Source organism: Haliotis rufescens, unplaced genomic scaffold (assembly GCF_023055435.1).
Source record: "Haliotis rufescens isolate VD_foot unplaced genomic scaffold, xgHalRufe1.0.p SCAF_1, whole genome shotgun sequence".
Taxonomy (NCBI): Eukaryota; Metazoa; Mollusca; class Gastropoda; order Lepetellida; family Haliotidae; genus Haliotis; species Haliotis rufescens.
The window spans coordinates 39587655-39613912 of NW_025963779.1; the positions used below are offsets into that span (position 1 = coordinate 39587655).

Below are 26258 nucleotides of genomic sequence, written 5' to 3' on the forward strand. Positions count from 1 at the left end.
GTTGCTTGCATCGCAACCAGAGGTGGACACACACACACTATTGATTTGTAAATTGACATTTTGGCATGTTCATGCTTTTTATGAAATCACGCATTTTCTGAAGTCAGTATGGCAAATTAAACAATTTGAACACTTACAGGAGTCTTTTATCTTTTAACCAAAATTGTTTCAGATTTGGTAAAAAACATATTTTTGCATTAAATCTTATTCAATGTCACAAGAACTTTGTTGTTCAGTATATTCACATATCAAATTGACCGTATCGCTAGCTCTCCGTGAAGCTTCGATGACAGCACATAGAGCCGTGCAATCAATGTAAACATAGGATAACTACACAAATGGAAAAACCGATGTGCACACTTTTGTAAAAATCCTCTACGCGGGTTCATACAATATTTGCACATCGGTTTTTCGATTCACACCTCAATGAAAAAAAAAATACACAGTCAATCCTCAAACATTTTAATGAAATAATGTAATTTTCCGGTAGACAAACTAGATCTAAACAAAAAAAACTATAATAAATAGGATATTCCATGGGTCACGTGAAATATGATGTTTCTCTCATCTCGTGACGGGGCAAAGGGAGATATTTTCACCCATGGCGTATATCTCATATCTCATTGCGCAACTTGACAACGGGCATAGGGGACCGGGAACCTGTTTAAGGTATATGCAGAAGAATTTTCACATTTCATGGGATGATACTAATATTGATGCAGTATATATTGCTAAGGCATTTGATTATAGTTTGGTATTTTGATCTAAACGACAAAAATAGCATGACAACTGCCTCCACATGAGGAGAAACGTGATCAGGTGGTAATTTGTTTCTAGGAATCAGTCACCAAATTTCCAGGAAGTCAAACAGACACTACAAAGTGTTCACATTTGTCAGTGGGCACATGTAACACGGGAAGTGTAGTTAACAAAGCGCCAGACAGTGGAAACAGTACAGATGTTAAAGATGGGCGCCTAATACAGCCAATAAGTGAGATATGTTTTAAGTTAGTATTCAGTACGATCTGGTAGAATGAAAAGCAATTTCAACGTGTTCCCTTACATATATGTAGGCGTATACTTACTTATATGTATGTCTGAAATAATCTAGTATGTGATTGGCTTAATGGGGTACTGATCTAAAGCAATTCCCTGGGACTGGTTGTTGCCTTTGTTATTGTTTTTTCCTGTGAGTACCCGGATGATAAAGCAGAAATCTAGACTAGTTTGCGACCAGTGCTGCGCAATTCGTAAGCGCATTTGGCACTTTTATTGATAGTATAAGGGCGTATGGTCACATTGATCAACAAAATGAAATACAGGCTTGGAAATAATAAGGAAATGTAGATATCTTTGTGTCTAGCATGGTGACGAAGTTTTGATAAGTCACTTGCTTGGTAATTGTGTGATTTTCGTTTACACTATTTTGACTTGCAACACAAAGTAAATATTGCTTATTTTATCGTGTTTATATTTATACTGTCAAAATGTGCAAAATTTTCACTTAAGAATTTTTTAAACGCCTAAATATTCAGTTATTTTACGAATTCCAAACATTTTTGTTTAATATCATCAACAAGAGACTGAAAATGTTTCGATGAAAAGTACATTTCTATATTGTTTGGCTTCTAGTCCTACATTAGAATGTTTTTAGGCCCGTTTGATCGTCTTAATCAGTTTTATATTATAAATGGACAGATTTTTCAGTCAAATAACTGAAATGTTTACACTTCTTATAAACTGCCTGAGAGAATCACATTTTACAAATTGACTGTAATATATACACACTAACAAAGGAAAAGACTTGTGAAACCATGTCTAATGCGCATCGAAGAATTTCCCAACCAAGACATAAAGGACCAGAAATGAATCTGTTCAATGCTACAGCAAATGAAGGAAAACGAAATGCAAATATCATAATTACAACCTACCAAATTTATGTGTATAATGTTAGGCAGCTTCCTTGTTCGAGGAATGTATCCTTGAATATCCACACAAAGGAATAATATCCCAAACGTCTGCAGCTGTACAAAGAAACATATTCAACGCCACAGGTCTCTATAACAATCAAATATTTTAAAATATATATATTGTTTTGGGATATTATAACCCGTGTTCGTTTCTCAACTGATCACTTGGAGTGTTTCAGGTGTTTCACATAGGTGTCGAATCTCAAAGGTCGGCTGGGAAAGCCCACGTGACAACTATTTTCATAACATCCACGGTTCCTAAAAGAATCCATTGAGTTAGATAACAATGAGCAATCAATCAACGTATTATCGGTTAACCCTTTGAACAAAGTATGTTGTTTTAACATCAGCACTTCACGCCATGATATAAGTGTATTTATTCCCTTTGTTTCAGTAAACCTAGACATGTGAACACTCACTTTTGACATATCCACTGTGCAAGATAACAGTGATTAATCAATCAACATATTTTCTGTTAATCCTTTGATGACAAGGAACGATCCGTTGATTTACAAAAAAGTCTCACTGAGATTATGTTTAGCCCCCCCCCCCCCCCTCTCTCTCTCATCTAACTAGGACTAAACCTTATTTGTGGTTTTACAGTCCGCCCCGCACGTGTTTTAACAGCCACTGGTGTTCTAACTGCCCCCTCTGAATATGATCCCTCCATTTCCGCAAATGTGAGGTCTGGTACCTCCGCAGCAGCGAGGTCATCTTCCATGATTTCCGCAGCAGCTGGATAATCCTCTGGTTGATTCAACCAATTCCTTTGACATGGAGTACCCTCAAACGGTTTTAATTGATCTACATGGACGCTGATAACTGGCCCTCCTGACTCCTCTGGATTCGATATGTTGTAGGGGACAGCTGGCCTACTACCAAATAGGGCCCAACCCATCCTAACCCTAGCTTTTGATTGGCCTTAGGCGGATACCATCGCAAAACAAAGGAGCCTCCTTCATATGATCTTGCCTTCAACTTATGGTCATAGGTTCTCTTTTGTAATTGAGTGGCTCTACCTAGCTGGTCATTTGCAAACTGAAATATGCTTTGCATGGTCTCCCTCAACCATTTCACGTATTCAATAGGGCAACGGTCACAATCAGTTGCAGGTGGGGTACCAACCATGAGATGTATAGGTAGACTCACTTCTCGACCGAACATCATTAGGTTAGGTGAGCAGTGAGTGCTCTTGTGTTCAGAAGCTCTTTACACCATGAGCAAGTATGGAAGATGGTCGTCCCAAGCTAATGGTTCCTGATAAGAGTAAATGCTCAGCATCTGCTTTAAGGTCCTATTGAAGCGGTCAACTAACCCATCTGATTGAGGTCTATAAGGGGTATATCTGGTTTTATCAATCGCTAACAAACGGCACACTTCTTTGAATAAATAGGACTCGAACTCTCTCCCCTGATCGGTGTGAATCTGCTCAGGACATCCAAACCTACAAATCACCTAGGACACTAATTTGTCAGCGACAGTTAACGTTGCATGCTCTCTCAGCGCAAATGCTCCCTTCAATTTGGTGTAATAATCTCCAACTACCATAATGAACTCATTGCCATTTTTACTTATAGGGAAAGGACCAACAATATCTATGGCCAGACATTCCATAGGAACCCGTACAGTAAACTGTTGTAATGGAGACCTGCCTCGTCCTGGACCTTGTTTACAGCGTGCACACAAGTCACAAGATTTCAACCATCTTTTAATGTCATTAGACATTCCTGGCCAATAAAATCTTGTTTTGATAGATGTCATAGTTTTATCTCGACCGATGTGCCCAGCTGTACGTGAAGTATGCAAACACAGACTGATATACAATCTACCCCTCAGTCTCAACCAGCTGACCTTACTACTCCAGGCCCTGAGCCGGTTACTGAATCTATGCCAGATGCTGAACCTATGCCAGATACTGAACCTGTGCCAGATATTAACACTGATCAAACCATTGAAACGAAAAGAAATGTACGTTTAACCAATAAAGAAAGAAAACAGTAGAAAAGAAAAGAAGCTAAGGCTCTTAAGCATATTAAGGAGTCTTTACCAATCCCTCTTGAGATGGAGGTCACTCCATCGCTGCCATTGCAGCGTAGAGGACCTTCCCCACGCTCACGTTCTCCAATTGAGCCTCCATGAGTTGCTCTGTCAATTTAATCCAATGGAATTGTAGAGGACTTCGGAACAATTTTAAAGACCTTCAGCTATTAATTCAGGATTTGAAACCATCTGCATCAAACCTTCCCCAAAACGACAGATCATTTTGATCTACGACAGTACGATTCTTACCATTGCTTTTCCCCTCCAGGTGATAAAGTGATATGGGGGATCCTCTGTTATAGTGAGTCCGGGCGTCATTCACAGTCCTGTTCCACTCAATACCCCTCTTCAGGCTGTTGCAGTATGTGTAACATTGAATATTGTTTTTACTTTGTGTTTGTTATATGTACCACCTTCCTATTCTCTTCAATAATCTGATCTTCAGGCACTGTATGACCAGCTCCCCAAACCATGTGTCATCATGGGAGATTTGAATGGTCATAACCCGCTTTTGGGTAGTAATGTCACCAACACTAAAGGTAAATTACTGGAGGATTTTTTCTTAAATAACGATCTGTGCATTTTTAATGATGGTTCTCGTACATATCTCCATCCTGCAACTGGAACATACTCTTGTCTGAACTTGTCAGTGGTAGAATCTAATTTACTTAATGAATTTGAATGGTCAGTGCACGATGACCTCTGTGGAAGTGATCATTTTCCTACCATTTTAAAATCTGTTACACCTTCTGATGTTCCTCCATCTTCACGTTGGAATTTTACTAAAGCCAACTGGGCATTATATGAAGTCCTTTGTCCTACAAAACTTAAACCTGAAGTTTTTATTGATGTTCCCGACTCTATGCAAATGTTCTCTGGTGAACTTACTAAAATAGCTGATGAATGTATTCCAAAGTCCTCCTCATACCTCACATACGTAAACCATGGTTCAACAATGATTGCAAACAAGCAAGGTAGGCACGGAAAAAGCTGAACAATATTTCCGACGCCATCCAATGGTCCATAATCTCAATAAATTTAAATTTGTTAATGCTAAAACCCGGCGCACTTTCAAACAAGACAAATGTCACTCTTGGCAAAATTATGTATCAAAGATAAATTCATGGACGCCAATGTCCAAGGTATGGAACATGATTCAGAAAATAAAAGGTAAGGGTACTAAATTAAGCATCCGCCATCTCAAAGATGGGGATCAATTATTAACTGATACATCAGATATTGCAAATAAACTTGGTGAAACTCTAGCTCACCATTCTTCCTCGTCTAATTATGTCCCTCAATTTCAAAAATACAAAAAACTGCAGGAAAAGAAACCTTTACATTTTAATTCAGATAACGGGGAAGATTACAATTAAGTCTTTTCCATTCATGAACTTCATACTGCACTTGGGCAGGCTCATGATACTGCTGCAGGATCTGATAATATACATTATCAACTCCTAAAGCATTTACCGCAATCCTGTTTAGAAACCCTTTTGATGATATTTGATAAAATCTGGACGTCAGGAGAATTTCCTTCTTCATGGCGTGAAGCTATCATTGTTCCCATACCTAAACCTCGACGTGATCATACTGATCCATCAAATTATAGACAAATTTCATTGACTAGTTGCGTTTGCAAAACCATCGACGCATGGTCAATAATAGATTAACTTGGTACTTAGAATCCCAAAACTTCATCACAAATATCCAATGTGGATTTCGTAAAAATCGCAGTACCATTGACCATTTAGTTTGATTGGAGTCATTCGTTAAGAATGCCATTATAAACAAACAACATGCAGTGTCTATCTTTTTCGATCTAGAAAAAGCATATGACACTACATGGAAGTACGGTGTTTTAAAAGGTTTACATGATTTTGGATTGCCAGGCCGTTTGCCTCAATTTATATCCCAGTTTTTAACTGACAGGCAATTTCAAGTCTGCGTGGGTTCAACCCTGTCTGATCATTATAATCAGGATCAGGGTGTCCCACAAGGAAGTATTTTGTCTGTCACTTTGTTTAGCATTAAAATCAACGGTTTAGCAAAGGTTTTACACGATTCAATTGATGGATCGTTGTTTGTGGATGACTTTAATGTTTCTTGCCTTGGTAAGAACATGCATACGATTGAGAGGCAAATGCAATTGTGTTTAAATAAAATCCAAAAATGGTGTCTAGAAAATGGCTTTAAATTTTCCAAATCTAAAACTAACTGTGTTCATTTTTGCAGAAAATATAAACCTCACAGAGACCCAGAACTAATATTAGATAACACCCCCATTAAAGTGGTAAAAGAAGCGAAATTTTTGGGTATAATTTTCGATCATCATTTAACCTTTTTACCACATATAAAGTATTTGAAAAATAAATGACTGAAGGCCCTTGACCTACTGAAAGTTGTTTCAAATTCCAAGTGGGATCAGAAAACCCTCCTCCAACTCTACAGGACACTCATCCGCTCTAAACTGGATTATGGCTCCATCATTTATGGTGGAGCCTGTTAAAGTAATTTAAAGTTATTAGATAGTATTTATCATCAAGGCCTGCACCTTTGCCTTGGGACCTTCAGAACATCCCCTATCAATAGTCCGTATGTAGAGGCGGATGAGCCCTCACTAAAACAACGTCGAATTAAACTCTCATTGCAATACCTCACAAAGCTCTATTCAAATCCTACTAATCCTGCATATGATTCCGTTTTTAATCCCCTCTATGAGGATATGTACCTTGAAAAGTCATCCCTTGTTCCTCCACTTGGTCTACGAATCAAATCTGACATTTCTGCTGCTGAAATCAATCTTGAAAATATAGCTCCAACTCAGCTTTTGTCCTCTCCTCCATATCAATTGGTACAGCCAGAGGTTGACCTGTCATTAACTAAACTTAAGAAATCAGAAACAAACCAACTAATCTATCAACAAGAATTTAATGAATTGCGGAACACATATAACACATTCAAATCTATATTTACAGACGGATCCAAGGATGGTGACCCGGTTGCTAGTGCCACCGTGGTTGGATCTAGGATTATGTCTTCACAACTTACCGATAATAGTTCTATTTTCACAGCCGAATCCCATGCAATTTTAACAGCTCTTAAATATATTGGTAAACAAACTAGTCATAAGCAATTTATATTATTTTCGGACTCCCTCTCGTGTCTTCAGGCTATTAAAAATATATCATGTAAGCATCCACTTTTAATTGAAATTATTGAATTATATAATCAACTTGCTACTGGCCAGTACAACATCGTTTTTTGTTGGTTTCCCAGCCATGTTGGAATCATTGGTAACACAAAGGCCGATGCTGCTGCCAAGGCAGCACTCAACAAATCTGTGACATCACTTCTTATTCGATACAGTGATTATAAACCCGTGGTTAGATCTTAGGTCATGCATGTCTTGCTTGACTGTATTTATTTTTCCATCACAAGGGATAAATATTTCAAAGTTTTTTCCTTAAAGGATCTTTTTAATATTAGTGCTCATTTAATTATTGACTTTTTGAAAGAAATTGAATTGTTGCATAAATTTTGATTGATATGTTTTGTATATAATATATGTTTTTATAATTGGTAAAATAAATTTGATAACTGAGATTGTGAGTGGCTGTATCCTCGAAGGGGGTTGAAGTAGTGTAAAATTATTGTCCCCCTGAGACCACGTCTTTCAAAGTATATTTATTTCTACCATGTTCTTAATAGTAGTATATATGTTCATTTAACTTTGGCTAAATTTGTGATAATCGCCAACAGCTGAAGGGATGATGTAAATCCAGCTGGGGTCCATGCAGGTAGCAAAAGTACTGTAAGTCCCCATGGACCCTAGCATGGTGATCTACCTTCAGCTGCTGGCGATCTATAGCCGGTTTTTATCTTGTATCGTTATGTATAGTGCTATTCTCTTTTATAATTCCGTACTAGTTTTATATCTTTTTCTGTGATGAATCTAGTAATTTTACTGTCCTTCGTTGGCAGGTTTTTATACAAGTTTCAATGTATGTATTATGTTTAACTATTGATAGTCACGATATGGCTGAAATATTGCGGCTGTGACTTTAATACCGGACCTATGCCAATGTCAGCTAATTGCCAATCGAGCAACACTGAGTAACACACTGGTAACCAGTTGGCCACACCACCACGAGCTGCAGAGTCACTGAATAGTCTACAGCCTACTCCAGAACTATCAGAGCCCACTTCCTTATAAAATGCCCATCTTCCTCTGAATCAGTAGGAATAACATTCCTCTCCTCTACTTCTACCGGACTGTCAGGTTCAGGTGACTGAACACGGCTTTCTGCAACTTGCAGATCATCAATAGACTCTATTGATGCGACCAACTGATTATCATGCTGACTACAAGCCAAATCCGGAGAATGACAATCAAGACACTCCTTAAAAGTACACTTTCGCTGTGACCTACGTGACATCGCATCTGCATTCTGCATCTGATGCTTTCTACCAGGCCTATACTGGATCTCAAAATCATAGGTTTGTACAACACTAAGCCACCTTGCTAATATTCCATCTGGATCCTTGAAGTTTTGCAGCCAAATCAAAGGAGCATGATCAGTGCGCAAAACAAACTTTCTGCCATATAGAAAGTGTCTAAAGTGCTTAAGGAATGTGACCACTGCCAGAAGCTCACGTTTGGTTGTGCAATAGTTGTGTTGTGACTGTCCCAGAGTATGACTTGCATACGAAAGAACTTTTTCGTATCCTTACTGCACCTGAGACAATACTGCACCTATACCGAACCCGCTAGCATCCGTATGAAGCACAAAAGTCTGTCGCCTTGATCTACCAATATTTTAAACGACAGATACACATTTTCAAAACATATTAATCAAAATTTCTCAAACAATTCAATATACTTTAAGAAAACAATAATTAAATGAGAACTTGTACCTTTAAAAAGATCCTTGATAGTTGATGATTTGAAATATTTATCCCTTGTGATGGCAAAAGCAACACAGTCAAGCAGGACATGCTTGACCGTGATTCTCTCATCACAAGGGATACAAAATGGAGGATCCTCACATTTCAATAAATACTCGTGTGTATATCTGCTGTGGCCAATACGACATCGTCGCATAATGACCTCTTTCAATCTGGACTGACAACCCAAGTAAGTGTAACCAATAGTTGGTTTAATTTCGGCTTTGATGAAAGATCTTATAATAGGTTTAATATCACTGTATGGGATTTTAAGTGGTGTCACAGATTTGTTGAGTGCTGCTTTTGCAGCAGCATCAGCCATTTCGTTGCCAACGATTAATGGCTAGGTAACCAGCAGAAAACATGGTCATATTGGCCAGTAGCGAGAACATTATATACTTCAGCAATTTCGATTAAAAGTGGATGATGACTTGATGTATTTTCAATAGCCTGAAGACACAAAAGAGAGTGTGAAAATATTATAAACTGCCTATGCCTTGACTGAATTTGAATATATGTAAGAGCTGTTAGAATGGCATTTGATTCCGCTGTGAAAATTGAACTATCAAATGGTAATCTGGATGATATGGTTCTGGATCCATTGACAGCAGCACTAGCAACTGCATCACTATCCTTGGATCCATCTGTAAATATAGATTTGTATGTATCATATTTATTTCTTAGTTGATTGTATTCCTGTTGATAGATTAGTTGATTAGTGTCTGATTTCTTTAATTTTGTTAATGTTAAGTCTACCTCTGGTTTCACCAGTTGCCAAGGAGGTGAAGACAGAAGGCGATGAGGAGAAATATTTTCAAGGTTTATATTTGCAGCAGAAATGGCAGTTTTTACCCTTATTCGAAGGGAATAAGAGAAGATTTATTTTGGTAAAGATCGTCATAACGGGGATGAAAAACACAATCGTATGCAGGATTAGATTGATTGGAAGATAGTTTGGTAATGTACTGCAAAGATAATTCCATACGTCGCAGTGTAAGTGATGGCTCGTCAGCCTCTACATATAAACTGTTAATTGGAGATGTTCTGAAGGATCCAAGGCAGAGCCTTAGTCCTTGATGGTGAATAGAATCCAGTACCTTTAGATTGCTTTTGCATGCTCCTCCAAACATGATGGAGCTGTAATCAAGTTTGGAACGGATGAGAGCTCTATATAATTGGAGCAGGTCTCCTGATCACCTCCCCACTTTGAATGTGAAAAGACTTTTAATAAGTCAAGCACCTTCAGGCATTTGGCTTTAAGGTATTTTAGGTGGGGTTTAAATGTCAAGTGGCTATCAAAAGTAAGTCCTAAGAACTTGTCTTCTTTTACAATTTGAATAGGTGTGCTATCCAAATAAAGTTCAGGAATCGTGATGTGGCTTATATTGACAACAAAAATGAATACAATTGGTCTTTCATTTAGAAAATTTAAAGCCATTTTCTAGCGACCATTTTTGAATTTTATTTAGACATAACTGCAATTGTCTTTCAATAGTACGCATATTTTTGCCACGACATGATATGTTAAAATCATCCACAAAAAGCGATCCATCAATAGAATCGTTTAAAACTCTAGCGAGGCTATTAATTTTAATACTGAACAATGTGACAGACAAAATACTGCCTTGTGGGACACGCTGATCCTGAATGTAATGATCAGACAGGGTAGAACCCACACAGACTTGAAATTGTCTGTCTGATAAAAACTTGGATATAAATTGAGGCAAACGGCCTCTCAATCCAAAGCCATGTAAATCTTTTAATATACCGTATTTCCATGTTGTGTCATATGCTTTTTCAAGATAGAAAAAGATAGACACAGCATGTTGTTTATTTATTATTGCATTTTTGACAAATGATTCTAAACGAACGAGATGATCGATGGTACTTCGGTTTTTACGGAAACCACATTGTATATTTGTGATTAAATTATTGGTTTCTAAGAACCATATTAATCGATTATTGATCATGCGTTCCATGGTTTTGCAAACGCAGCTGGTTAAGGAAATAGGTCAATAATTTGAGGGATCTGTATGGTCACTTCCAGGTTTGGGTATGGGGACAACTATGGCATCACACCACGAAGAAGGAAATTTATCAGATGTCCATATGTCATCAAAAATCAGAAGAAGAGTTTCTAAACATGGTTCTGGTAGGTGTTTCAGAAGCTGATAATGGATGTTATCAGATCCTGAAGCAGTATCATGAGCTTGACCAAGAGCAGTATGGAGCTCATGTATGGAAAAAATTCATTGTAATCTTCTCCATTATCTGATTCGAAAATAATGGATTTCTTTTCTTCCTGCTTTGAAATTTGGGTACATAATTAGAAGAGGAAGAATGTGAAGCCAAAGATTCACCAAGTTTATTTGCAATATCTGATTTATTGGTTAATAATTTATCTCCATTCCTAAGATGGTGAATGGTAGATTGAGTGCGCTTACCTTTGATTTTTTTTACCATGTTCCACACCTTAGATATTGGTGTACGTGCATTAACTTTTGAGACATAATTGCGCCATGAGTGGCGTTTACTTTGTTTAAATGTTCGTCGTGCTTTAGCATTTAATATCTTGAATTTATTTAAATTATGGACAAGAGGATGGCGACGAAAATAATGCTCGGCCTTTTTCCTTTCCTTCCTAGCTTGTTTGCAGTTTTCATTAAACAATGGTTTACGTATGTGAGGAATTGCAGAGGATTTAGGAATACACATGTCAGCAATTTTGTTAAGTTCAGCAGAAAAGCATTGTATAGGGTCAGGAATGTCAATAAAGAAATCAGGCTTAAGTGTTTGCGTGCAAAGAGCCTCATATAAAGCCCAGTTAGCTTTACTAAAATTCCATCTTGATGATGGAACAACATCAGAAGGGGTCACAGGTGTGAGAAATGTAGGAAAATGGTCACTTCCACAGAGGTCATCGTGGACTGACCATTCAAATTCAGGCAGTATTATTGAGTCTGTAATCGACAAATCAAGAGTAGAGTACGTACCCGTACAAGGGCGCAAATATGTGTTTGAACCATCATTAAATATACACAAATCATTATCAGAAATCAAATCTTCCAACGTCTTGCCCTTGTTATTTGTGTGTGTACTACCCCAAAGTGGGTTATGACCATTTAAATCACCCATGATGATGCAGGGTGTTGGAAGCTGGTCATAAAGTGCCTGAAGATCACTCCGCTGAAGAGAAGATGATGGAGGAACATATAGAGAGCACAAAGTGAAAACAATGTGCATAGTTATACGTACTGCAACAGCCTGAAGAGGAGTATTAAGTGGAACAGGGCTGTGGAGAACACCCTGCCTCACCAGCACTGTGGAACCTCCAGTGGCCTTGGCCCCTGGAGGTGAATATACATGGTAGGAATTATAACGTCTGATGTCGATTTGATCAGTATTTTTCAAATAAGTTTCCTGATGACATAATGCTGACGGTGTAAATTCTTGTAGTAAGAGTTGGAGATCATTAAAATTAATCCTCTACAATTCCACTGAATGATTTTGTTCGAGCTGCTCATGGCGGCTCAACAGCTGATCTTGAGTGGGAGGTACGTCCACTCCCATGTACTGGCTCTGTAGGGGTGAGGTGAACCTCAATTGGTGTTGAAACAGCAGGCATCTCCAAGTGTTGGAGTGCCCTTGTACTTTTTTTGTAATTTCTTTGTTTCCTTATTAGTTAAGTGGGCCTCAGTTTTCAGTTTCTTTAGAAATAGGAGGTTCTGTCTGGGAAGATGCTGACGGATGACCATTCTGACATGAAACAGATGAATATTTGTTTGACAGGAAACAGGTTGTCTGAACTGCAGTAACTGATGTTGAAGAAGAGATTGCTGCTGAATATGTTTTTGAAGTCAGAGATTGAGCTGCAGATGGAACTAATTTTTTGGCTTCAAGATAGGTTATATTATTTGTGTGTTTAATTTTCAGGATTTTAGACTCAAATTCAAAAGTTGGACATGACTTGGAGGAAGCTAAGTGCTCACCATTGCAGTTGGCACATTTGATGTTATTTGTGCACTCAGAGCTGTCATGCGCTCCACTGCAATGGCAGCACACAACTACCTTGCCACGGCAGAACTTGGCCCCATGACCAAACTTTTGACATTTGAACCATCGGACTGGATTTGGTACATAAACCTCCACTCCGATGTTGAAGTATCCAGCTTTCAATGATTTTGGTATTTGTGGTTGAGAAAAAGTAAACAGGTATGTATGCGTTATTACAATGTTGCCATCTTGTGTTTTTCATGTGAAACTTTTAACATTGGTGACGCCTTGGTTTTTGAGTTCAGTAGCAATCTCTTCTTCACTCATGTCAGACAGACAACGAGCTAAGTCCTCTTAGCAATACCTCTGCTCGAGTTCAGTGTCTTGTGCACTGAGACAACAACCTGAGTATGAACAAACTGTTGTAAACCCAACAGATTGTCAGATTGCTGCCTCCATGCACATTCCACAAGTAGGGAACCATCACACAGGCGTGTGACATTTTTCACATCACCACAGACACCCTTGATGCCCAAGGAGATAGCGAATGGATTAAGTTTTAAAGGATTTCCATCAGCAGAAGCAAGTACAATGAAACGTGGCCAAGAATCAATTATCTCAGGAGTGACCTCCTCATCAGACGAAAGTACATCCACATGTCTACGTTTATTTGTCTTTGATGAACCAGGTAGATTTGGTTGAGCCATGGTGTGAGAATATGATTCAGCACCCCTGCTCCCCTCCCGCCATCGAGTGTCAACATGGACGATATTGCAGTGGAAGCCAGCCTGCAACACCAGGGTTACAGGGGTGTTAAACTCCAGAAATAGAGACATGAAAAGCTATGAAAACTAAAAGAATAGATGTCAGGCTGGTTCTGCCCACGACACAATTCCCAAGAACCACAGATTTCAGAGGTCTGTATCACCAGATTGGCCCATGAGCCACCGCCTTCTCGCATAGGTCTCTAGGCAAAATATATACCAGCATCAAATACGTTATCACATATTATGATAAACAAGTTTTTTATATGAAAGTTCTAAAGACAAGTTTTCCATGCACAGGGCATGGCATGACGAGCCGATTGATAGAATCGGGCCAATTCTACCATCCGTCTAGGTGTAGTAAGGGTCGAAAGTGGTGTGTTGGGCAAAAGGAACACAGTTCCTGGCTCCAGTGCCCTCAACCACCAGACTCCCGTCCTCCACCGACACAGGGGCGCAACCCGCGGCAAACAGGTTGCCCAATTCGGTCGCCTTTTACGACCAGCAATGGGGTGCTGTGGACAAATTCTACCCCGAGTCCACACGGGGGAAGAGCTATTAGCGTTACCCAGCACTCACCACGGGGAGGTTGCTCTTCACGAGTGCCAGTTCAGCAAGGAAGACAACGTATATTCCTGAACAAACGGTAGGTACATTTTAGATTTATATATTTGTTTAACATTACTATATTTTATAAATTATTGCCCCCTGCATTGTCTACATACCAATTAGGCTAATAAATCCACTGAAACGACCCCCATCCAAACCAATTCTCACTTAGATATTGAACTAAATTTTAGCGTGACCTGAAAAAGAAAACTTTTTCAATGTTCATTCATGAATCGTATATTTATGTTCTTAATTTGGGAACCTCAAACTGAAATGGAAAAACATTTTTTTTATGTAATAAATAGGGCTGAAATCATAAAGTTTAAGAAACTTTTTTAAATGTTGGACCTTTTATTCATATAATTTACAACTGCCCCTGACTATTCACTAAAAAAAATAATAGGCGTAGATGTAATTGCTTGTAGTATTGTGCCGGACTTCCAGATTTCACGTTTCAATCACATCGTGCTTCGTAAAATTTACGGAGACTGGTGAAGGGTGGATTGAGAAAAATAGTATTTTCCCAAAACAAATTATGTATCTGGTCACTGAAATGTGAAATATGATCGCATACTGTAGTCTATGTTTATGAAATTATTAAATTATTAGATAACAATATATATTTGTTTTATTTTAAACTCTATTTGCCTTAAGCTTTTTTTATAAAATGAAACTTAGTTTGCTTTTGTACACACAAATGTCCATAGTTGTATGGTACCGTATCGCCGCCATTTTGTAACCTGCTGTTTTCACGAGGAGGTTGTTAGATATTTTTTTTAAGAACTCTCAAGTAAGGGCAACTCTTGTACTGTAATGTATTTGTAAGAAATGGAAATATATCTATCGTCCCTGTAAATGTTGTGGTTCATGAAAATTACGTTGCGTTAGACCGATTTCCCCATCGACATGCTCCATGGCTATCGCGGCATAGATCTAGAGTTGTGATTTGGGCTGGCACCAGGTTGTAGTATTATTTGTAGTAAAGTTATTGTCAACTTTGACTGACAGTTTTAGTGTTATGTCATTAATGCATGCAACTTGACTTTTCAGCCCCCTTCCTAGTGGTGCAGTTTGAAGATAGAAAGGAAAGATACATCACAGACTTGGGAGAAGTAACAACTCCTGATGATGAGCCTGTTACGTGGGAGGGGTTAAGGAGAAGATGCCAGTTGCTGCCTGGTGGCCAGATACTGGATGCTTTTATGATGCCACCATCACCAGTGTGGTACTCCAAGGTCAGTTGTTTTTTAAGTGTCAGGGGGTACCTTTAATTTCAGGTTAATGGAACTGGTACTAGATCTAAAGAAGTTATGAAACTAACTAGATCTCCTACTTACAAAGTGTACACATACTTGTAAGGTAAAGATTTAATTTTTCAAATTTAATGTTCAATTATGACAACACTCGGAATCATAGTAAGGAATAGAGGTGTGTTACAATATAAATAATCTTCCTGTGTTAGGTAGTCTACAACCTCTGCATTATGGAATAATTCAAACTGGAGTGTTTGAGCACTGAGTACTTGTAAATTGCAAGACCATTTTTTACATTATTCTAGAACACATTTAGTGAGTTAGTGAGTAATGATTTTGGTCAACAAACATGGACATCATTATTAACTGACTGTCTAATCACAAGATCTCAACTAATTGATAACATTTAAAATCTAGTTTTGGTACCTGCTTTATTTGTTGTTGTTTTCCTTCAGAATCTCCATCCAAGAGGAACAAGAAGACCAGGACAGCATCAGCCAAGTCACAGACTAGTGGTATGTTTTGTAGCTATTAAATCATTATACATTTGGACTGGAACCATTTCACCTGAGTGCTTTTAATGCTCTTTTTTTGCAATTTATTTTTACTGTATCATGAATTATGAAGCATTGAATTGTCATCCTGTGTAACATGTATTCTTTTTGCAGCGGTTCTGAAAGCGGCAAAGAAAAGTCAACAGGAACTTCGCTCCAGACTTGCTAACCAGAGGGCAAAATCTTTCTTCACTAGCAGAGCACTCCAGCCTTCCCCATCCACTAACTCCCTTCAGCCTTCCCCATCCACTAACTCCCCTCAGCCTTCCCCATCCACTAACTCCCTTCAGCCTTCCCCATCCACTAACTCCCTTCAGCCTTCCCCATCCACTAACACCCTTTAGCCTTCCCCATCCACTAACTCCCTTCAGCCTTCCCCATCCACTAACTTCCCTCAGCCTTCCCCATCCACTAACTCCCCTCAGCCTTCCCCATCCACTAACTCCCCTCAGCCTTCCCCATCCACTAACTTCCCTCAGCCTTCCCCATCCACTAACTTCCCTCAGCCTTCCCCATCCACTAACTTCCCTCAGCCTTCCCCATCCACTTACTCCCCTCAGCCTTCCCCATCCACTAACTTCCCTCAGCCTTCCCCATCCACTAACTTCCCTCAGCCTTCCCCATCCACTAACTCCCTTCAGCCTTCCCCATCCACTAACTCCCTTCAACCTTCCCCATCCACTAACTCCCTTCAGCCTTCCCCATTCACTGACTTCCCTTCAGCCTTCCCCATCCACTAACTTCCCTCGGCCTTCCCCATCCACTAACTTCCCTCAGCCTTCCCCATCCACTAACTCCCTTCAGCCTTCCCCATCCACTAAATCCCCTCTGCCTTCCCCATCCACTAACTTCCCTCAGCCTTCCCCATCCACTAACTCCCATCAGCCTTCCCCATCAAGTAACTCCAGCCGGCCTTCCCAGTCGCCGCTTCACTCATCTCTGCCTTCTCTCTCACATCAACCTTCCAAGCCTTCCCAGTCACTGCACTCTCCTCAGCCTTCAAACCACTCCCACAGTTCTCCCCGGCCTTTGACAACTTTACAACCCCCCCCCCCCCCCCCCCCCCTTGCATTTCCTAACCAGCCTTGCCTACCAAAGCCCACCCCAGCCCTCCTGACCCAACACCCCAGCGCACAACAATGGCCTTTCACAACCTACAACCCCTTTCAACATGTATGGCAACAGTCCTCCACCCCTCAACTAACTGCCCAAGAACCTGGCTCATTTACGGCTCTTCTAAGAAGCTGCGAAGACTGCCCCTTAAAAGAAGTGCAGCTACAAACCTTACAGTCAGAACTCAACCTTTGGAGGGACCGAGCCCTTAAGGCCGAAAAAAGAACTCCGTTAACTTCAGACAAATGTGCCAGGTATGTTGAAACAAAGATGCTTGAAAATCATCTTTAAAAAAAATATTCAGTTGCTATTCTTGATATATGCATTACCAGTATAATAAATGGAAATGTTAAAATAAAATTAAATGGTAAATAAATAAAATATATAAATAACAAAAAATAAATCTTCAGCTTGTTATCCTAGTTGTTCACAACACTATGTACCCCATAGAATTATTTTTTGTTGTTTAATATTTTGCAGACACCACAACTAAGCCGCCACAATACAAGCCCCTTCGAGGCGTACAAGTGCCAAGATGCCATTATGTAAGTAAATGTTTATAGACATTTCAGCTTCCGAAATTGAATTTAAGACTCACTTGTCATTGCATACAGTTGTTTTTTACTTCACTACTGCATGTCATTTGTATTGCTTATAATTTTTGGGTTAACAGGTACAGCTCAGGGGAGATGACAAACTTCCATCAGGCTACCAACTACTGACTCATGGAGCCAGCCTGGCCGTTCCCATCACATGGTATCCACATGTGATGGCAAAGTGTGGCAATGTGGGGGATAGTGGGAAACTGAAGCGATTCATGGACGGATTTTTCGAACCCTCCGACATTGGACAAGGCACTGCCGCAATGTTCAAAAGAAAACAGGCCGTTGTATTGCAGGCTCTAGAGAGTAAGTATTATCTCAACCACTCAAATTTCCTGAGGAAATTAAAAAATACCCACCGAAAGCGGTATTAAAGAATTTCAAATACACTGATAATGGATATATACTATAATATTAAATACAACAATGTCATTTTATATAGCAAATTTTTTCAAATGATTTGTTATTTTGTAGTTTTTGCCACTGAGAGGCTAAAGTTGCTACCCAATCAGTTTTCTAATGCACTGAGTAAGAAGATTTGTACATTGAGGAATGCATTCATGCGAATGAGCCAAGGTAAGTTTATATCACGATTTGTTTCATTTGTTACATCAGTAATCTGGTAACAAAAATAGTTTTTAATGCGTCTTCTTGACATCCTATAATTTTCATTATAATTTTGTCACAGATAAACAGTAATATTTGATCCCATTTCAGCCCCTTGAAGGATTGCCTGCTTCTCGTGAAGATCCGGGGTAGTTTTCAGAAACCCATGCTTGCCGTAAATGGTGGCTCATGCTCTGTTTGTGATGGTACTCATGCGGTGGTACTTCCTCCACCGAAACTGTCAAATTCTGGTATGCAGGATCTGGTGCCATGACACTCATTCCATGCTGATCAGCTCATCTCTCCTTTGAAGTAGGAAACAGGATTCATCACCCAGCCAAACACTTTGCCAACGTTGGTGAAGCTGCTGCTGATGTAATGGACACAACTGCTAAAGTTATAAATGCCAGTCTTAAATAAAAGTCAAATCAATTTGCTGAAAGAAAAACATTTTCTTCTTTCGTGAAAGGTTTCACACAAAGTGCTCCGATATTTCAGCCAGAAATGGAATCACATCAGATCATGAACTTCTGAGAACTTCAAATAAAGAGAATAACATGCATCTTTGTTATCTCATTTTTGACAGTACAGGTTTGGCAAGGATGTTTCTGAGACTAGATTATGATGTGAGCACTGTATTACTGAAAAGGATGAAAAGGTAAAGTGTCTCTGAAACACCTTTGTAGTGGGGACTTCCTAAGAATGTGTGCCAGGATGTTTCAAAGCATATTTAATTTCTCATGATAGGTTAGTGAAGGCGCTTCGGAGACTTCCTTGCAAGTGTTACGGGGATGCTTGAGAAACATCTTTAATTACCTAATAATAGTTTGTGGAGACTATTCGGGGACTTCCTGAGAAGGTTTGCCAGGATGGTTCAAAGCATAATTAATTACCCCTGATAGGCTTGTGAAGACGCTTTGGAGACTTCCTTGCAAGTGTGCGGGAATGCTTGAGAAACATCTTTGATTACCTAATAACAGTTTGTGGAGACTATTCGGGGACTTCCTAAGAAGGTTTGCCGGGATGGTTCACAGCATATTTAATTACCCCCTATAGGTCAGCGAAGGCCCCTCGGAGACCTCCTTGCAAGTGTTGCTGGGATGCTTGAGAAACATCTTTGATTACCTAATAATAGTTTGTGGAGACTATTCGGGGACTTCCTAAGAAGGTTTGCCGGGATGGTTCAAAGCATATTTAATTACCCCTGATAGGTTTGTGAGGACGCTCCGGAGACTTCCTTGCAAGTGTTGCGGGGATGCTTTAGAAACACCAAATAATAGTTTGTGGAGACTATTCGGGGACTTCCTAAGAACTTTGCTGGGATGGTTCAAAGCATATTTAATTACCCCTAATAGATTTGTGAAGACGCTTCGGAGACCTTGCAAGTGTTGCTGGGATGCTTCAAAAACATCTTTGATTATGTAACACAAGTTTGTGGAGAATAACCGGGGTCTTCCTTAGTAGTTTTGCCGAGATTGTTCAAAGCATATTTAATTAGCCATAAAAGGTTAGTTCTGAGGAAGTATTGGAGACTACTTCAACAGGTACTGTAGGGAAGTCTTGGATACATCTCGGCAAGCTGCAAGTTGGAGTAGTTTGCCGAGATGGTGTAGAGACATTTGCCGGGAATATGTAGAGATGTCCTTAAGACCCATCGGGGAATGATTAAGGCGGTCTCGGATGCCTCTTTTTTAGGCCTTTTTTTTTGTATGGGAACCCACCCACTACATTCTTAAATATATATTTTACCCAAAATAATCCCCAGTCGACCACACTGGCAAATCTAGAAACATAATCTGGGCGAACCGGAATTCAAACCCACAATCATAGGTTTCTGGCACAGCGAATCACGGCACCTTAGACGACTGGGCTAAAGGTGCCCCTGCATCTTAGGAGAATACATTACTGTATGTCTACAAAGCCTGGAGTGCATTTTGCAAGAACTTAAGGGGCATAGTCCAAATGCAAATGACAAAATTGAAAATATCATCACAAACTGAAAATGTGTTGAGTCCCACAACTAAGGACACTTTTTCTAAATCAAATTTAATTCTGAATGTAAAAAAGACCATAAATAGGTTTTTCAATATGATAACAATGATCAATCAATGAATGTGTAAATATACTCTCTTAAAAAAGTAGGGGATCATGAAATATAAAATCAAGTATTAGAACAAAGATAAGTGTTGTCGTGAAGACAAACGTCCTATGCAAGAATGTTTATCTCTGTCAAATGTAACACCAAAACACTTGCTTTAGTTTGCACATGCTGCATGCGGTCGTGCCATACATGTGCATAGGGTATCATTCAGGATTTTGACACTTTCAAAGAATGTCAATTTATCTCTCTGGACCATTAGCGATGTAGCATCTGCAAGGTGAGTGTTTACTAGCTAGTGGCATGCTGGAACAGGCAGAAGTCAGTGTGCAGTGGCCAATTTGTCCAATGTTTCAGAGTCTGTGATTAGCAGACTATTGAACAGGTACCAACAAAACCAAAATATTGAAGAACGACCACCGTTAAGTCTGTCCCAGTTCAACAACAAAAGTGCACGATTGATTTAGCTGAAACCAGGCTCCATGAAATTGAGCTCAAAATGCAAATCAAATTCCTTCAAACTTTCATCAGGCTACTGGAGCTACGGGTCAAACAATTCAAAATAGTCTACATCATGTTGTGCCGTCCCTAATAAATCCACATGCTGCCAACAGACGTCAGTTGTGTACACAATATCAAAACTGGGGTGATAGTCGCTGGTCACGTGTCATGTTTTCAGATGAGTCCCGATTCACTTTGCACTTCCTTGAAGGGTGTGGTTGTGTCTGGTAGATGTAAATATCAAGCTATGGAATACAGAAATGAGATCCAAAGCAGCCTTAGTCATCTTAAAAATTATCAGGGCAACTATCTGCCTAGTGCTTTGGACTTATTGCTTTGATCTTTGTATGTGTTAATTATGTAGCTGGCTTCCTTTTGCCCTTATTGCTATTTCCATTCTTTTACCTATCAGTGCTAAATACCCCCGGTCGCCCGTTTGCCCATTGTCCATTACCAATCAATGATAATTTAAGGGCTGGCTTCTAGTTGTCTATAGCCATCAGTGCTAATTACTGTAAAGTGTTGGCTTCTATTGTCTTAATTTTGCTAATCACCCATCAGCGGCAATTGTCTGTTGGCCTCCCTTGTTAGTTTTCACCTTTTGTTGTCCTTGCTGTAATCCCACCCCATACCATAATGCTGCCGCCCCCAAACCAATCTTCTTCACTGACACAATGATTGATGTAACGTTCACCTCAACGTCGGTACACTCGAATCCGTCCATCGCTGTGGCTGAGGTGAAAACGAGACTCATCAGTGAATAGAACTTGTCCCCACTGCATCGCCGTCCACTGTAGACGTGCTTGACGGTGGTTTCCTGTCAAAATGGGACGTCTGGCGGGTCTTCTGGCAACAATCACTGCACATCTGAGGCGACGACGTATGGTGACGATATTCGTCGAAAGCCAGGGATGCTTCTTGCAGTCACTGTGGCTGGCCGGAATCGATTTCGTAGGTGTGTTGTTTGAATCCAGTTGTCTTGTCGATTATTGGTTACACGTGGCCTGCCACTCCGAGGATGGTCTCTGACTGCATTCGTCTGTTGCCAACGTTGCCATGAACACCAAATGGTGTTTCTGTGGACGTTAAATTGTCTTACAACATCACGTTGACTCGATCCTGCTTCAAGCATACCAATGGCTCGCAGATGCTCATTTTCGGACAGGCGTGGCATTTCGTAATGTTGAATAATTGTGTAATTTGTTGTTTTTCTGAGTGGTTGTTGTCAGCACGATGCTAAACAATGCATCTGGAATCCCATTAACGCACGTTTTTATATCCATTCTTGGGTAGTGAAATGCATGGGGCTTGCATAAAAGTCAACTTTTGCATGGAATGCATGCTTTTCTGTAGCAGTTGCGTTTTGGTGACTTGATTCCATACATGTACTACAATATTGAAAACTTTACTTGTTTGAAATATACACGAAAATATTGGTGTCACAGGAACTTTTGTTGTTGAGTATATATGATCTCTGCCTTATAGCATTCATTCACCTCATGAAAGAGTAAGCATATATTCTCAAACGTTGTGTTTCGTCATAATAAAGAAATTGACATCCATAAATTCTTTTCCTTATGTGTATCACTTCTAATGCAATTCAAAGACTTAAAAATTACCATCCGCACAATCAAAAATCTGAACCTGATTTCACTGTGGGGATACTTTTTTGTATCAAACAATAACCGCCAAAGCTATTTCAAAATAGCATGCCTAACTCTTCATAAAACATCCGTAAACAAAGCATTTTAGTGAAACTGGCAAAATTCACTGTAACGTCAATCTCATATGTAGCTCGATCGGGACCATTTCAGATCTCAGCCCCACCCTACACCTCTCTGAAGAGTGAGTGGGTGAGTGAGTGAGTGAGTGAGATAGCTTTGTTTTATGCCGCCTTTAGCATTATTCCAGGAATATCACAGCAGGGGACACCAGAAATGGGCTTCACACATTGTACCAATGTGGGGAATTGAACCTTGGCCTTTGGCGCTTTAACCACTAGGGTACCCCACCGCTTCAAGGAAGATGTAGACCTACTTTCATTCACCTACAATACGTCCTCGAGTAAACAAACTATTATTGGGCAGTGATCAATGTGTCAAAAATATTTCCCAGGGCTACGAAGGAGATATGCAATGATGTGATATCCCTGAGATTCTTTAGCACTGATGTTTCAAAAACAAAGTGCAGAGATGGCAGTCAGTTCATATATGTGTTCCTGACCGTTACTCCATAACCCAAGTCCAAGATGTTTATAGGTATTCATTTTGTTTACTTGAGTTCTTTATGAACTACTTTTGATAACCACACAGTTAAAACACTTTCTTCAAGATTCAATTTCAGTATCCCTTTTATGCTGCAACTTAGTTATAAACTAGAAGTGAATGCCTCCGCTTGAAAGTGACCATATCATTTGACATGAATAGAGGTTGATAAAGGTACAATTCATCAAAACTGATTGACAAATAATGTGTATTTGTATAATTATTCTTAAGGTCTTAAGGGTGGTGTTAGAGATGCTTAGCAAAATGCCAAATTGCCAATACATTCTGAATCTTACTATTAAGTATATCAAAATACCGTCTTCAGTTTACATGACCTTGACTCGTATTCATACAGTGTTTATAAGTTATAATTACTGATAACAATATGTCAGGTTTTATTGCTCATGAGTTTAGAGCTATGTGTTGAACCGTAAAATTCTAAAGAAATATTGATCTCACCCTTGTGGTAATGTATTGGTGGTTGTTTTTTTATAAATTTCCATTCTTAATGTTTGTTCGTTAATGTTGGTAGTCATCCACAGCACAGAGTTGTGTCCCTTAGTCATGCGAGAATCCTGTTCTGAACTGTTGACAAAAATATAGTGCAACTGTGTGTTGCCGTGATCTACAAAAATTGTAACATTTTCAATATAAGGAGATGTTGACAGTGACATGTTTTCTTCTGTTTTCAGCACTCTCTGGTGAATTCAAAAGTCACATGGCAGCAGGACGTCAACAGATACATCAGTGTTCAACCTTTGTATTTAGGCAGTACGAACCTCTAACTAGGCGACTACACAATGTCCTGAAGGGGTACAGAGATGGTTTATCAGTCCCAAAGGAACTGATACAGAATGCAGATGATGCTGGTGCTACTGAGGGCCGCTTTCCTTATGACGAGAGGCAGAACTTGGATGCTCGGACTGACCTGGTTAGTGAGGGACTGGAACAGTTTCAGGGTCCAGCATTTTGGGCTTACAACAATGCACTGTTCACAGAGAAAGATTTAAAGAGCAACAAAAGAGGAAGATACAACTGAAGTTGGGAAATTTGAACTTGGGATCAGTTCTGTCTACAATCTGACTGACGTGCCAAGTTTCATCAGTGGAAATCAGGCTGTGATTTTCGACCCACATCAAACTTATCTTGGGGAGCCGGGCCTTTGCTCCAACTTGATCGAAGAAACCCTTACACAAAAAAAGGCCTGAAAAGATGCATCAGAGACCGCCTTAATCATTCCCCGCAAAGCAAATTTTTACCTTCTCCGCAGGGTCTTAAGGACATCTCTACATATTCCCGGCAAATGTCTCCACACCATCTCGGCAAACTACTCCAACTTGCAGCTTGCCGAGATGTATCCAAGACTTCCCTACAGTACCTACTGAAGTAGTCGCCGATACTTCCTCAGAATTAACCTTTTATGGCTAATTAAATATGCTTTGAACAATCTCGGCAAAACTACTAAGGAAGACCCCGGTTATTCTCCACAAACTTGTGTTACATAATCAAAGATGTTTTTGAAGCATCCCAGCAACACTTGCAAGGAGGTCTCCGAAGCGTCTTCACAAATCTATTAGGGGTAATTAAATATCCTTTGAACCATCCCAGCAAAGTTCGTAGGAAATCCCCGAATAGTCTCCACAAACTATTATTTGGTAATGAAAGATGTTTTTAAAGCATCCCCGCAACACTTGCAAGGAAGTCTCCGGAGCGTCCTCACAAACCTATCAGGGGTGATTAATATGCTGTGAACCATCCCGGCATACCTTCTTAGGAAGTCCCCGAATAGTCTCCACAAACTATTATTAGGTAATCAAAGATGTTTCTGAAGCAGCCCAGCAACACTTGCAAGTAGGTCTCCAAGAGGCCTTCGCAAACCTAATTAAATATGCTGTGAACCATCCGGCAAACCTTCTTAGGAAGTCCCCGAATAGTCTCCACAAACTGTTATTAGGTAATCAAAGATGTTTCTCAAGCATTCCCGCACACTTGCAAGGAAGTCTCCAAAGCATCTTCACAAACCTATCAGGGGTAATTAATTATGCTTTGAACCATCCTGGCAAACCTTCTCAGGAAGTCCCCGAATAGTCTCCACAAACTATTATTAGGTAATTAAAGATGTTTCTGAAGCATCCCCGCAACACTTGCAAGAAAGTCTCCGAAGCGCCTTCACTAACCTATCATGAGAAATTAAATATGCTTTGAAACATCCTGGCACACATTCTTAGGAAGTCCCCACTACAAAGGTGTTTCAGAGACACTTTACCTTTTCATCCTTTTCAGTAATACAGTGCTTACATCATAATCTAGTCTCTGAAACATCCTTGCCAAACCTGTACTGTCAAAAATGAGATAACAAAGATGCATGTTATTCTCTTTATTTGAAGTTCTCAGAAGTTCATGATCTGATGTGATTCCATTTCTGGCTGAATTATCGGAGCACTTTGTGTGAAACCTTTCACGAAAGAAGAAAATGTTTTTCTTTCAGCAAATTGATTTGACTTTTATTTAAGACTGGTATTTATAACTTTAGCAGTTGTGTCCATTACATCAGCAGCAGCTTCACCAACGTTGGCAAAGTGTTTGGCTGGGTGATGAATCCTGTTTCCTACTTCAAAGGAGAGATGAGCTGATCAGCGTGGAATGAGTGTCATGGCACCAGATCCTGCATACCAGAATTTGACAGTTTCGGTGGAGGAAGTACCACCGCATGAGTACCATCACAAACAGAGCATGAGCCACCATTTACGGCAAGCATGGGTTTCTGAAGACTACCCCGGATCTTCACGAGAAGCAGGCAATCCTTCAAGGGGCTGAAATGGGATCAAATATTACTGTTAATCTGTGACAAAATTATAATGAAAATTATAGGATGTCAAGAAGACGCATTAAAAACTATTTTTGCTACCAGATTACTGATGTAACAAATGAAACAAATCGTGAT

The 26258-nt window shown here is 39.6% G+C and overlaps 1 long non-coding RNA gene across 1 annotated transcript; it reads left to right on the forward strand.

Moving 5' to 3' along the window:
• The first annotated feature begins 17315 nt into the window (after positions 1-17315).
• Positions 17316-18016, forward strand: LOC124135778. The gene is made up of 3 exons (XR_006861264.2): positions 17316-17497; positions 17724-17788; positions 17917-18016. It is a non-coding gene; the product is annotated as an uncharacterized LOC124135778 (long non-coding RNA).
• Positions 18017-26258: the final 8242 nt, after the last annotated feature.